The sequence below is a fragment of the Dipteris shenzhenensis genome, chromosome 13 (genome assembly GCF_047967505.1).
Source record: "Dipteris shenzhenensis isolate YYH24624 ecotype China chromosome 13, Dip_SZ_1.0, whole genome shotgun sequence".
In the NCBI taxonomy this organism is placed as follows: Eukaryota; Viridiplantae; Streptophyta; class Polypodiopsida; order Gleicheniales; family Dipteridaceae; genus Dipteris; species Dipteris shenzhenensis.
Genome location: NC_141608.1, coordinates 55,024,532 through 55,037,265, shown reverse-complemented (window position 1 = coordinate 55,037,265; position 12,734 = coordinate 55,024,532). Strand labels below are relative to the sequence as shown.

The 12,734-nt window shown below is 48.7% G+C and overlaps 1 protein-coding gene across 2 annotated transcripts in view; it reads right to left on the bottom strand.

Annotated features, from left to right (window-relative positions):
* The window catches only part of LOC147895606 (uncharacterized), a 104,438-nt gene that overhangs the window by 28,609 nt on the left and 63,095 nt on the right, over positions 1-12,734 (bottom strand). The window lies entirely within an intron of this gene.

Here is a 12,734-nt window from a genome sequence, read left to right as displayed (position 1 = left end):
AGTCTTTCTGCCTTACTGAAATTTGTTCCCAGCAATTACTGCTTCACAGATAGCATCTATTGCTTACCCCTTTTCCCACAGCATTTGCAGGCATCTCTTGTGCAGGTATTTTACACTTGATCTATGCACCTTTCAGAGAAGGTGCAGACCTTGCTCTGATACCACTGTAAGACGAGGGACGAGGCTTTCCCCTGTATTACCTGCTTTCTAATCTACCACCAACATTGCCCCCATTATACCTGCACCTGTGAAATCTCTGCAACATCATTGTGAGCACAAGCATCCATAGTTGCATGCTAGAGAAACAGTCTGCTGAATTGAAAGTACCGTTGAAATGTAGATTTTTCTCTCCCTCTCTCAACACCCGCGACTGAGGCCCAGAGCAACACGTTGGCTGGACCCCCCCGAAGGTTTTTATTCCACTTGAAAACTGAGTTCAGTTACAAAGTAGCCTGTGGGAGAGTTAGATCACCCATAATGCACAGGTAGAGTTCTCTATGTGAGGATAAGTCACAATAGACATTACAATTAGAATGATATTACATGGCAATTCTCTATTGCTCAACTTTAGTCAAAGTCTATCCTCAAAGGCTAGCTAGGCTTTAAAAATTAAAGCCGTCTCTAACTAGTCTCGATCCTAGGGGTGCGCGGCCCCTAGCTAGGTGCCATCGCTAGCACCTAAATATCGCCAGCAACTTCCATGTGCAAGAGGGTAATCCAACCCTACCTGGTACCTGCACATTTAAGCTAGCACCAATCATGGCACTCGTTGAATGTTAGCCATTCATTTGCATGCAAATAAAACAGTTCTTTTCTTTGACTAATCCTCGTCACGTGTGGGCGTCCCCACTGACCACATGTGTGTACACACAACATAAAACATATACTGCTGGGTCAATCCAACCCTCATTGATCTGAATCCTCATGATCAATGTCCTTTGACCGAAGTCAAAGCCGGATTCCTGGTTGACCGAAGTACAACCCTTGGGCCGGTTCCCATATTCTTCCGTGTTTCAGGCATGACCAATGTCAATCCTGTGGGACGGTAGTTACATGTTCTTCCCCATTTCAGGCATGACCAATGTCAATCCTGTGGGCCGGTAGTCCCATGTTCTTCCGCGTTTCAGGCATGAGCTCCATGCCGATTGGAGACGACATCACAAGCCTGCTGCCTACACTATCCGAGCTCGCCTGATCCCCTCCCTTTTTGGAGAGCATCGCTCTAGCCATGGTGTCACTGCTGATATGTCTCTCAAAATCCGCCATACACATAGACCTTGTCCACCCCCACGTCATAGCTCTACTCGATAGCTATTGATACAGGAAATCCTCTCTACTCATCAAGCTACTTTGGCACCCGATCGACACGATACATCCTGATGATATCTTGTATATTGCTCTCTGTACCCACGCAAACAGTAGATGCTTATGGTACTGCTCTCTTATTGTTATCCCTTTTTTAAAAAAATTTCAGTTTCAGCCCCATGTAGCTTGTATGAGATCTACATACATACATATATACAAATATATATATATATATTGGTGGGTAGACACGGTCTCTGTCTGAGGGGGGGGGGGTTTCCTAACACTTCCGGAAGTATTACCGGAGGCCTAGGGCCACTGGTGCGAGAAGCGAGTAAGACGTGCCATAAGTGTCACTGGTGGTACGTAGGTGAGTGCTTGTCGATGGTGTCAACTATGTGCAAGCGGTAGATGGTGTCAACTATGTGCAAGCGGTACAAGTGCTGAAGTGATGTGAGCAAGAAGAAGACCAAAGCGGAACAACATCATGAAAGCCATCCCTCGACATGAACAGCAAGGAACTTCAACCACATGACACAGGTCCGTTGTACCAGGTGAAGGGAGAGGAGGGGAGGAGAACACAACGAAAAGAGATTTTAGAGTAGCGAGCAGAGATGGGAAGTAGCATAACTCATTAGAAAGCAAGATGACTGATACACTCCCCGAAGATACACACGAGGCGAGCTCTTGACTCTAGCCTCTCACTCCTTCACTCTCGCCTCTCGCCCCTGCCAGAATGTCCTCTCCCCTTTCCCTTTCCCCCTCTTCACCTTCTCCTCCTCTGCTCCACCCCCCGCTGCCAATCTCCTCTCCTTCTTCCTATTGGATGTCTTCTTGCACCCTTAGCCATCCTTAGCCATTCCACCGTTTGTGGCCCGCTCTGTCCTTGATGGCTTCCGCAACACTCCAGCCTGTCCTGGGTCAGTGAATCCCGTGCTCCATGTGTTCTCCTGCGCTCCTGACACTAGTTGGTTGAGAGGGTTGGTGCACCACCTATGCCTCTTAACTGTTGGACTCCTTCCCATGTGCACCAACAGGTGTATCCCGTGTACCATTGCGCCAATACTTCCCTCTGATTGACTTTGACCATGGTGAGTCGAGGTTGAGGTTTGGCACTCTTCAGTCATGTATTGCTTCCGTCATGTCCATGTCAAGTCCATGTCATGTCCAAGTCATGTCATGTCCAAGTCATGTCCATGTCAAGTCATGTCATGTCCAAGTCAAGTCCAAGATGTGAACACATGTGAACACGCTGCGACTAGGTATGACCAAGGTCTAACAACTTGGCATGTTGTTGAGGTGACCATGACGTGACCCAAGTGTGACTCTTGGCGGGTCGCCATAAACTTTGAGTACAACAGATCCCCCGCCACTATCATTCACTGTCCCGGTGAATGACCTAGGATCTTGTGAGAGAAAGTTAAGTGTAGATTAGAAATAAGAAAGTGACCTTGGGGTTGACATCCCAAAACTGAAAAGAAAGGGCTCATGGCCTTACAACTGTAAAACTGAAAAAAAGAGAAACTGGCTCATGGCCATACAACTCCAAATTCCTTATTTACATGAGAATCCAAATGTACAGAGTTCACAAAAAGATATAACGAACTAAAAGATCCAGGAGCTACTGCTTGCGGGATGAAAGTCAGGGAGGGGGAGGGGGTGGGTGTGGTGGGTGTGCTGATGTTCCGGGGCTGGTCCTTGCCTCTTCCTCGACTGTGTCCATGAGGTTGCGGATGTCCTCGTATTTGGATTTATACCTGTGGTAGCCAGACCTGTACTGTTCACATCGAGATTTGAGAGCAGCATTTTCATCTTGCAGCCCATGGAAGTTGTCCTGCAACTTGGAATGTGAAACTTGGAGATGGTCTTCCGCCTCGCGAATCTGCTTCATTTGACTCCGCACCACCTCCACCTGTTGATCCACAGTAAGCTTATCCGCAGCCAGTGAGGTGTATCTGTCCTGTAGGGCGGCAAGCTCCCGCTGGCTTTGAGCCTGTTGGGCTGAATGGTGGTCCGCCAAAACTTTCTTGGTGGCTGTCCACTCTGCCTCCTTTGCTACAAGACTTTGCTGAAACTCGTCTTGCTGAGTTTTCCACGCAGCCTCCCTTGCCTATAGAATTGCTCCCCACTCCGTTTTTTTTCATTTGCAATGTTGTATCCCATTCTTTATGCATGCTGGCTACCTTCTTCTCATGTTCCAAGCGGAGGTGTTGCTTCTGTGACAGAAGCTTGCAAACCTGACCCGTAGTATTAAAGAGAGAGGCACCCATTTGAATGAAGCTGTCATCTATAATGCGCTGAGCCATATGAAGGGACCTTTTAACCCATGCATACCTGTCCCGATAGGTCATTCGGTCAGCCATGTCAATAAGTTCGCTATATTCCTCGAAGGCCGCTTTCATCCCCTCTTGCTCTGGGTCCTCGAGAGCTGCCACTGGAGCCAGTGTGTCGATGTCTAGGTAACAGCTTGGAGCTTGGGATACCTTCTTGTTGGAAGCGATTGTCTCTTGCAAGGGAAGTGTGAAAATTTGGTCCAGGTCCTCCTCCTCCATGCAAACAGGAGACCGCTTCCGCTTTAATGCATACAGCAGCCGTTTGTGTTCCTGGCTCTGTTCCGCTATCTGGGCCTCATGGGTGAATAGATCTCCTGAGGAGGTTGCGAAGTAGGTATCCAACATATCATTTTGAGGAAGTGGAGGACAATCCGCTAGAAAAGGTATCTTACCCCCAGCAAAAATAACCTCGCCAGGTCGAGTTTCCAGTAAGTCCTCTTCAGCAGCCTCCATACTTGGTTCAGGGGTCAGTCGTCGAGACACCCGGGGTGGTGTCTTCGCATCACCAATGGCTCCCAAAGTAAGATTCAAGTTCAATAACCTGTGTCGTTCTGATGCCTCTCCATCAAGAGATTCCAAGGCAGAGGTGCCTGCTGCCGTAACTTCTGTCGAGGGATCCCCCTGAGTTGGGGGGTTAATGTGCATATCTTTGCACCCTACTGACCCTGATGAGATGATCGGAGGGGAAATGGTCATGACTGCGGGTGAGGTAAGTGGTAATGTCCTGCCATGGTAGGTGAGACCTGAGGAGGGCAGGGGAGTGACCGGAAGAACATCATCAGGGAAATCAAAATCTGCCTCGAAGGGGATGGATGGAGAGGCGACTCCTGCATGAGCAACTGATGGCAAAGCTCCAGAGGCTGGCCCAAGAGGGAATGGCTCAGAAACCTGTGCTGCAGATGTGGGTGGAGCAAGAGTGGGAATGGGGACTGGAGATGCAGATGTGGGGGGAGCAAGAGTGGGAATGGGGACTGGAGATGCAGATGTGGGGGGAGCAAGAGTGGGAATGGGGACTGGAGAGGAAGAGAGGACAGAGACTGATGCAGTAGAGGCCGAGGATGCTGGGGCCGCACGAAGGGCTAGTGGAGCTGATCTCAAGTGGGGGATCATAGGAGCGGAGGGTGGGCGGTGAGGAGAAGATGAAGTATGTGAAGGTGGAGGAAAAAGTGCAGGCGTTGCAGCCCGCCACTGGTGCAAGAGGTAGGTGAGGTGAGGTCCACAAGTATAGGTGTGTGTGCTTCGGCGTGTGCGATTTCGAACAGTGGCCCGGAATGTTGAATAAAAGAGGGATGCAAAATCATACTGAGTGATGGTGAAGAGAGCATTGAGAGCAGGACGGATACCTTTCGTGATGTAGTAATGCCCGGGTGCTGAATAGAAGCGAGTGAAGAAGTAGCGTGTGATCACTGCTTCTCTGCTTCCACCTTCCAAAACCTTTTTGCAATCATATCCCCTCCTGTTGGGTTTGCACTGTGAAAGGAATGAAAGGAGATGTGGTGAATCGTCGGAAGGAGGCTGAATAGGGAGAGCAGGGAGCCCCATGTACTGTGAGACCAAATTGGGTGTGAGAAGCTGCCTGGAGCCCATGAACTCAAAAGTGTCTGTGACATAGTCATAAGATCTGATGAATCCTGTACACAGTTCCACATCCACAGGAGGGAAGATGACCTTGTCGAACTCAGTTAGACTGAGGGTCTGGATCTCGAAAGATGTCAATACCGAGGATAGTTTGAGGTTCGGATCAAGAAGAGGTTTAAACATAACGCGAACGTGGGAGAGGGGAGGGGTGGTTATCGAAGGGCTCTGTATCTCCGTTGGCCCACTTGACCCTTCTGAATGTGGTCTCCGTGCAGAGGGGGTGTAATCTGAGCCCCCATGGTCGGAAGAGGAGGCACTGGAGCTCTGAGAGTGGAAAAGAACCCCCCGCTGCTGTCTTGATTGCGGTGGCTCTCCATCCGAGATGATAGTGATCTCCGGACCAAGATGGGAATGCATCACTGATGAAGTCGGTCCTGCTAATGAAGTCGGCCCTACCGATGAAGTTGGCCTTGCTGATGAAAGTAGCTCTGCTGATGAAGTCGGCCTAGCTGATGTAGTCGGCCCTGCTGAGGCTGTAGGCATGGGTGAGGTCATGTGCACTGCAGAGGCTGCCTGAGACGTCATTGCGGTATAGAAAGGGATGAAGAGCTTATCTCTGGGCAACCGTGGCTTATACTTGGACTTTTTCTCGAGCATGAAGAAGAACAAGAGGTAAAGTAAAAGCTAATGACAAAGCAGGAAAGGAAGCTGATGACGAAGCAGGAAGGTGAGTGATGACAAGGCAAGAAAGGAAGCAGGAAGGGAAGGGGAGCTGGTGACGAGGTAGGGGAGCTGTTGTCGAGGGCTTGAAGCAGGAAGGGAAGGGGAGCTGGTGACGAGGTAGGGGAGCTGTTGAAGGGAAGGGGAGCTGGTGACGAGGTAGGGGAGCTGTTGTCGAGGGCTTGAAGCAGGAAGGGAAGGGGAGCTGGTGACGAGGTAGGGGAGCTGTTGTCGAGGTGTTGGCAAGCTTGCTGAGATAGAACGAGATAGTGGGGCAGGTGGTGACAAGAGGGGGAGCTGATGGTGATGAGAAGGGAAGCTGATGGAGAAGCACGGAGGCTAGAAAGGAAGCAGGAAAGGAAGGGGCGCTGATGACGAGGCAAGAAGGAAGTTGGCCAGGTGATAACGAGAAGGGGAGTCGATGACGAGGTCCAAAGAGGAAGCTGGCGAGGTGATAGTGAGGAGGGGAGCTGGCCAGGTGATAACGAGAAGGGGAGTCGATGACGAGGTCCAGAGAGGAAGCTGGCGAGGTGATAGTGAGGAGGGGAGCTGATGACGAGGTCTGCTGAGAAGGGAATTAGCAACCAGAGTACTGCAAGGTGATGGAGTCGAGGAGAACGCAAGAGGAGAGAGATGGAGCTGGAAAAGATAAGACACAATGGAGAGGTGGCACAAAGTAGAAGGAGAGAGGTGGCGTAGTGGGTTGGAGTTGGCCTAGGGTGGCGCAGAGTGGAGATGGCGGAGGATGTGGAGGTGGGCAGGGAGTAGGAAGCTGGCAAGAGAGAGGGAGTGGGGCGTGGCCCAGCCCAGCAGTGGGGGGTGGCCTAACCCAGCAGAGTAGGGGAGATGGGGCAGGGTCTGGAGGTGGGCAGGGAGCAAGAAGCTGGCACAATTCACTAGAAGAGGGGCTGCCAGGAGGTGGAGATGCGATCCAAGGCCAAGGGCTGCCAAGAGGATGCGTTGCAACTTTCGTTGTAGATTTCGTTGATGGAGGAAGCTGCCAGGAAATTCGTTGATGGAGGGAGGGCTGCTATCGCTGGTGGAGGAGCTGTAGGAGAAATCACGGAGGGAGGGAGAGGGGCTGCGATCTTGATTGAAGGGGCTGCAGGCTGCTGCAGCAGAATTGCGATGGAGGGAGAGTCTGCAGGAGAAGGCGCTGGAGGGGAGGCTGCAGGAGAAGGAGGGAGGCTGCAGGAGAAGGCTGTAGGAGATATGCGATGGAGGGAGGCTGCAGGAGAAGGCGCTGGAGGGGAGGCTGCAGGCTGCAGCAGGATGGCGATGGAGGGAGAGCTGTAGGGTGGCGATGGAGGGAGAGCCTGCAGGAGCGGGCTGCAGGAGAACTGCGATGGAGGGAGGCTGCAGGAGAAGGAGGGAGGCTGCAGGAGAAGGCGCTGGAGGGGAGGCTGCAGGAGAAGGAGGGAGGCTGCAGGAGAAGGCGCTGGAGGGGAGGCTGCAGGAGAAGGAGGGAGGCTGCAGGAGAAGGCTGTAGGAGATATGCGATGGAGGGAGGCTGCAGGAGAAGGCGCTGGAGGGGAGGCTGCAGGCTGCAGCAGGATGGCGATGGAGGGAGAGCTGTAGGGTGGCGATGGAGGGAGAGCCTGCAGGAGCGGGCTGCAGGAGAACTGCGATGGAGGGAGGCTGCGTATGGTTTCGTTGTTTGGAGGGGGGACAGCCATAAATACATAACCAAGAGATCCAAATTTAGAAAAGTAAGCCAAAAATAGCATGAGTGGGCTGCAAGATGCGGTGGAGGAGGTGGATGAGCTGATCCCAAGGATCCACGCTGAGTTTAGCCAGATGCTAAATATAGCACTGGTTGGAATTGGGAGAGTTTAGCCAGATGCTAAATATAGCACTGGTTGGAATTGGGAGATAAAGGACAGACGCTGAATTTGGTGGCTAAATATAGCCTTGGTGGGAGGGGGTAGGTGAGAGAAAAAGCGGTGTGGGCAAGAGGAAATATTTGAATGAACACGGTGGGAAAATTGGAGTTTGAATTTTACTCTCTCTTGTATAGGATATTGGATCAGGGTGTTATAGAGGTGAATGAGGCTGAATGAGGCTGAAGGAGGGATGAACCAAGGGTGAACCAAGGATGAACCAGGGGTGACATTGGTGTGCCCATAGGTGACTGAGGGTGAAAGCGGCAAGAGGTGACCTAGGGTGAACAGGGGAGGAACAAGGGGTGACATAAGGAGGAGCATAGGTGACAGAGAGTGAGCTTGGGGGGTGACATAGGAATGAACAAGGGTGAACTAGGAGTGCACAGAGGTGACCTAGGAGTGAACATAGGTGACCGAGGAGTTGAACATGGGTGACAGAGAGGTCAACATGGGGGTTGACATGGGAGAGAACAGGGGTGACCTGGAGGTGAACAGGGGTGACCTAGGAGTGAACATGGGTGATAGAGAGGTCAACATGGGGAGTTGACATAGGAGTGAACAGGAGTTGACATAGGAGTGAACAGGGGTGACCTGGGAGTGAACATGGGTGACAGAGAGGTGAACATGGGGAGTTGACATAGGAGTGAACAGGGGTGACCTAAGAGTGAAGAGGGGTGACCTGGAGGTGAACATGGGTGACAGAGAGGTGAACATGGGGATTTGACAGAGGAGTGAACAGGGGTGACCTAGAGGTGAACAGGGGTGACCTAGGAGTGAACATGGGTGACAGAGAGGTCAACATGGGGAGTTGACATAGGAGTGAACAGGAGTTGACATAGGAGTGAACAGGGGTGACCTGGGAGTGAACATGGGTGACAGAGAGGTGAACCATGGGTGACAGAGAGGTGAACATGGGGAGTTGACATAGGAGTGAACATGGGTGACCTAAGAGTGAAGAGGGGTGACCTGGAGGTGAACATGGGTGACAGAGAGGTGAACATGGGGATTTGACAGAGGAGTGAACAGGGGTGACCTAGAGGTGAACAGGGGTGACCTAGGAGTGAACATGGGTGACAGAGAGGTTAACATGGGGAGTTGACATAGGAGTGAACAGGAGTTGACATAGGAGTGAACAGGGGTGACCTGGGAGTGAACATGGGTGACAGAGAGGTGAACATGGGGAGTTGACATAGGAGTGAACAGGGGTGACCTGGGAGTGAACATGGGTGACAGAGAGGTGAACATGGGGAGTTGACAGAGGAGTGAACAGGGGTGACCTAGGAGTGAACAAGGGTGACCTGGAGGTGAACATGGGTGACAGAGAAGTGAACATGGGGAATTGACATAGGAGTGAACAGGGGTGACCTGGAGGTGAACAGGGGTGACCTAGGAGTGAACATGGGTGACAGAGAGGTCAACATGGGGAGTCGACATAGGAGTGAACAGGAGTTGACATAGGAGTGAACAGGGGTGACCTGGGAGTGAACATGGGTGACAGAGAAGTGAACATGGGGAATTGACATAGGAGTGAACAGGGGTGACCTGGAGGTGAACAGGGGTGACCTAGGAGTGAACATGGGTGACAGAGAGGAGAGTCTCCTGCAAGAACGATCGAGAGGAAAGAGACGTGATGATGTGATTGCGCAGAGAAGACTTCATCCATGTTTCATATCAACGAAGATGATCACATGTAGATTAAAGACAAGCAATGATTGTTGATCTTGTTTGAGGAGTAAAAATTTTATCCACGCATGAAGATAGTTGAGGGAAATGCTTATTGGTGTACACAAGATGAAGGTGACTGAACGTTTCTGTCGATCATGAAGAGAAGGGACCATCGTGGAGCTGAAAGGTGTTTTCTGAAATGAGGAAGTTGTTTGCTAAAGCTCGTGCTATCTTTAATTGTGCTACTGAATCGTCAGTAAATTATTGAGCATTTTGGTGGAAACATTGAGGAAGTCCAGCGTTGAGGGTGTCTCATTGGAGTTTCATTGGGTCTGCTCATGACAAGGCTTCTTGGTGCATGGTGTGGTTGATTCTATCAAGCCATCTCTGTTTTGGTCTTTTGTTGCTGTGGTTTTTTTGTACTAATACGAAGGTGACTTATGAGGCTATTATTTTATGATTCTCTATCAGTCTTGATCATGGGAGTCAGCGTCACAGTTATTTATGTTATGGTCTGGATACCCTGCCCCGGTCAGGAGCATGTGCTCATGCCTTATTAACCTACACTGAAGCTGATCCCTCAAAGATTTCCGACATCAATGGCTACAAAAAAAAGGTTTTCTTATTCTCTTATGTTTGGATATGATTTTATCACTTGAGCTTGACAATGAAGTTAGAGAAATTTTCTTCAGTGATGATTTCTATATTAAAGTTTTATTCTCGGAAGTCCATGGTGACACCTGGTCTTTGTTATTGAGAGTTAGAGATGAAGAGTGGGCTGATATTACACTACCTGAGGAGGAGGATCTTCCTGAATGTATTTACCATTTTGAATTTTGCGGTGAGGAAGATATCTTGTGAGTAGAGGTGGTACAATGTTTTCAGTTACCAAGGTCCAGAGCTTTTCCTGTTTTTTGTTTTCCCCATTTCATTTTGTCTCTATCAACGTAAGATGCGCTCTACATGCAAAGCAATGGATAAATGTATCACATAAATACTATTGAAAACCCCATGCATATTTTGCAACGAGGAGGACCAAAGGCATGCCCTACGACCACTGGTATGACTAAGAACACACAGAGAATGGAAACCAGCAAACGCAAATGAGAGGGAGGGTAAAGCCAAGGTCTACAAACAGATAGTGAGGACCAAAACAAGAATTTTCACAAGAGAAAGCAACTTGAGAGTTTCGAGAGGCTAAAACGGAACCCCCGAAAGTTCTTTTAGAAATTATATGGCAACAATCAACATGAGAGGGACATGACCCAATATATCAAAGACCTCTTCAAGAGGGACGAAGAAGAGGGTCACTCACGACTTCTCTACCAAGTCAACACATAATGTCATAACAGAAGAAAAGCTATCAAATGGAAAGGCCCCAAAAACACGAGGTATAGTCGCTGAAATACTAAAATGGGGTGGATATGTTCTAGCTCAAGCACCTAAGAAGTCATGGAGAGTACCTATTGTCCTCCCACATTGGGGTATGAAGAAAATGCTTACCAAGCTTAAGAATAAGCATTTGAAAGGAAAGGAGAACTAGCAAGATCATATCAATCCAAAATGGAGGGGACAGCAAGATGGCTAAAAACTACCGAACCATCATGGTAAGTAACATGATGGACAAACCTATATGGAACCATACTCAAATAATAAATCGGTGGATGGGCAAAGGCAGAAGGAATAAGGAATAAGGCAGGCACGTTTCTGTCTCAAGCATTCAACAATAGACCTTCAAGTAGCCATAAGAGAAGCAATGGAGGACAGGAAAGGGGACATCTATTGTTGCTTTGTAGACTTCAAGAAAGCCTTTGAGATACTACCTTGTAAGAAATTATGGGCAAGACTTGAAAGAGTTCAAGACCCTTTGGAAGTCAAAGAAGCCACATCCAAGCTCTACAAGAAAGTGCTAGTTGTTAGCAGAGCACTAGTAGATGAATCATGTTCCAAAAAAAAGGTTATAATAAGCCATGACATAGGGGTCAAACAGGGTTGCCCCCTCTCACAAACTATATTCGGCCTCTTTATAGATGAAGATAAACAGAGGAAAGGGAGTCCATGTGGCATGTTATGCCTTACGTAGATGATGTTCTGCACAAAAGCTCAGCAAAAAATGCAAGCACATTTGTATGCACTGGGGGTCTTCTACAATCATTCAGCATTGCTGGTCAACATAGCCAAGACAAATTCATGGTAATTGGAACTCACAATAAACAGATTGATGTGACTTTTGAAGGGGAGCCTTTTGGAACAACCAACTTGTACAAATATCTAGGGCTGGAATTTTCTGATAACTACGAGTGGAATGCATGTGTAGAAAGAAGAATCTTGGGGTTTGAAAGCTTTGTACAGCTTCCAAAAGAAGTGCAAGAAGCCACACCTATGGAACGGGAAATGAGAAAATTACTATACACTAAGCATTTACAAACAATGACCCTTTATGGATGTCCAAGCATGGGCTCCTAGGCCCTCTAGGGCCTATTGGAAAAGAATAGAAACTCTACATAGAAGATTTCTCATAGGGGAATTGGGGGTTACATGGCTTACCTCAACAAAGTTGGGAAAACTCACGAGGCATTGGAAGCTACACAAACCACTATGGCACCCAGATGGGATGGAATTGTGGGGCATAACAGCTGTGGATATACTAGAGGATGCATGTGGGATCAAGAGTTAGTGATACGGAAGATGCTACTAAAATTATTGCAAGACCCAGGGAAAAGCATGCAGTTTTACAAATTAGAAATTAATCTAATACACAAATATCTTGGAGAAGACATATCAATGTTTAAGAGACATCTAACATGTAAAATGAGAACTAACTCACATGATCTAGAGGTGGAGAAGGGAAGGTGGGCAAGACCTAGGGTCCCAAGAGAAGAAAGAATATGCAGATTCTGCCCCACAGGGGAGGTGGAAAATGAGCATCCTAAGATGCTGAGCATATGCACACATCAAAGGAAGCTGTGATGAAAAAAAAGGAAACCTGAAAAATCTATTAGAGCAACAAGCTAATCCACAACCGAGTACTTGAACTAGCACACAAGCTGGCTCAACAAGTACTAGTTATAGATCACTATTTGTTGATAGCGGTCACCAGTCCCATAGATCCTGAAAGACTCTTAATATATCATATCCTCTCTCTCTCTCTCTCTCTCTCTCTCTATATATATATATATATATAAGATCTTACTCTCCATGAGCCACATCTCGTGATGCATGTTAGGATATAATCGCTGTCGCTCGTATGATT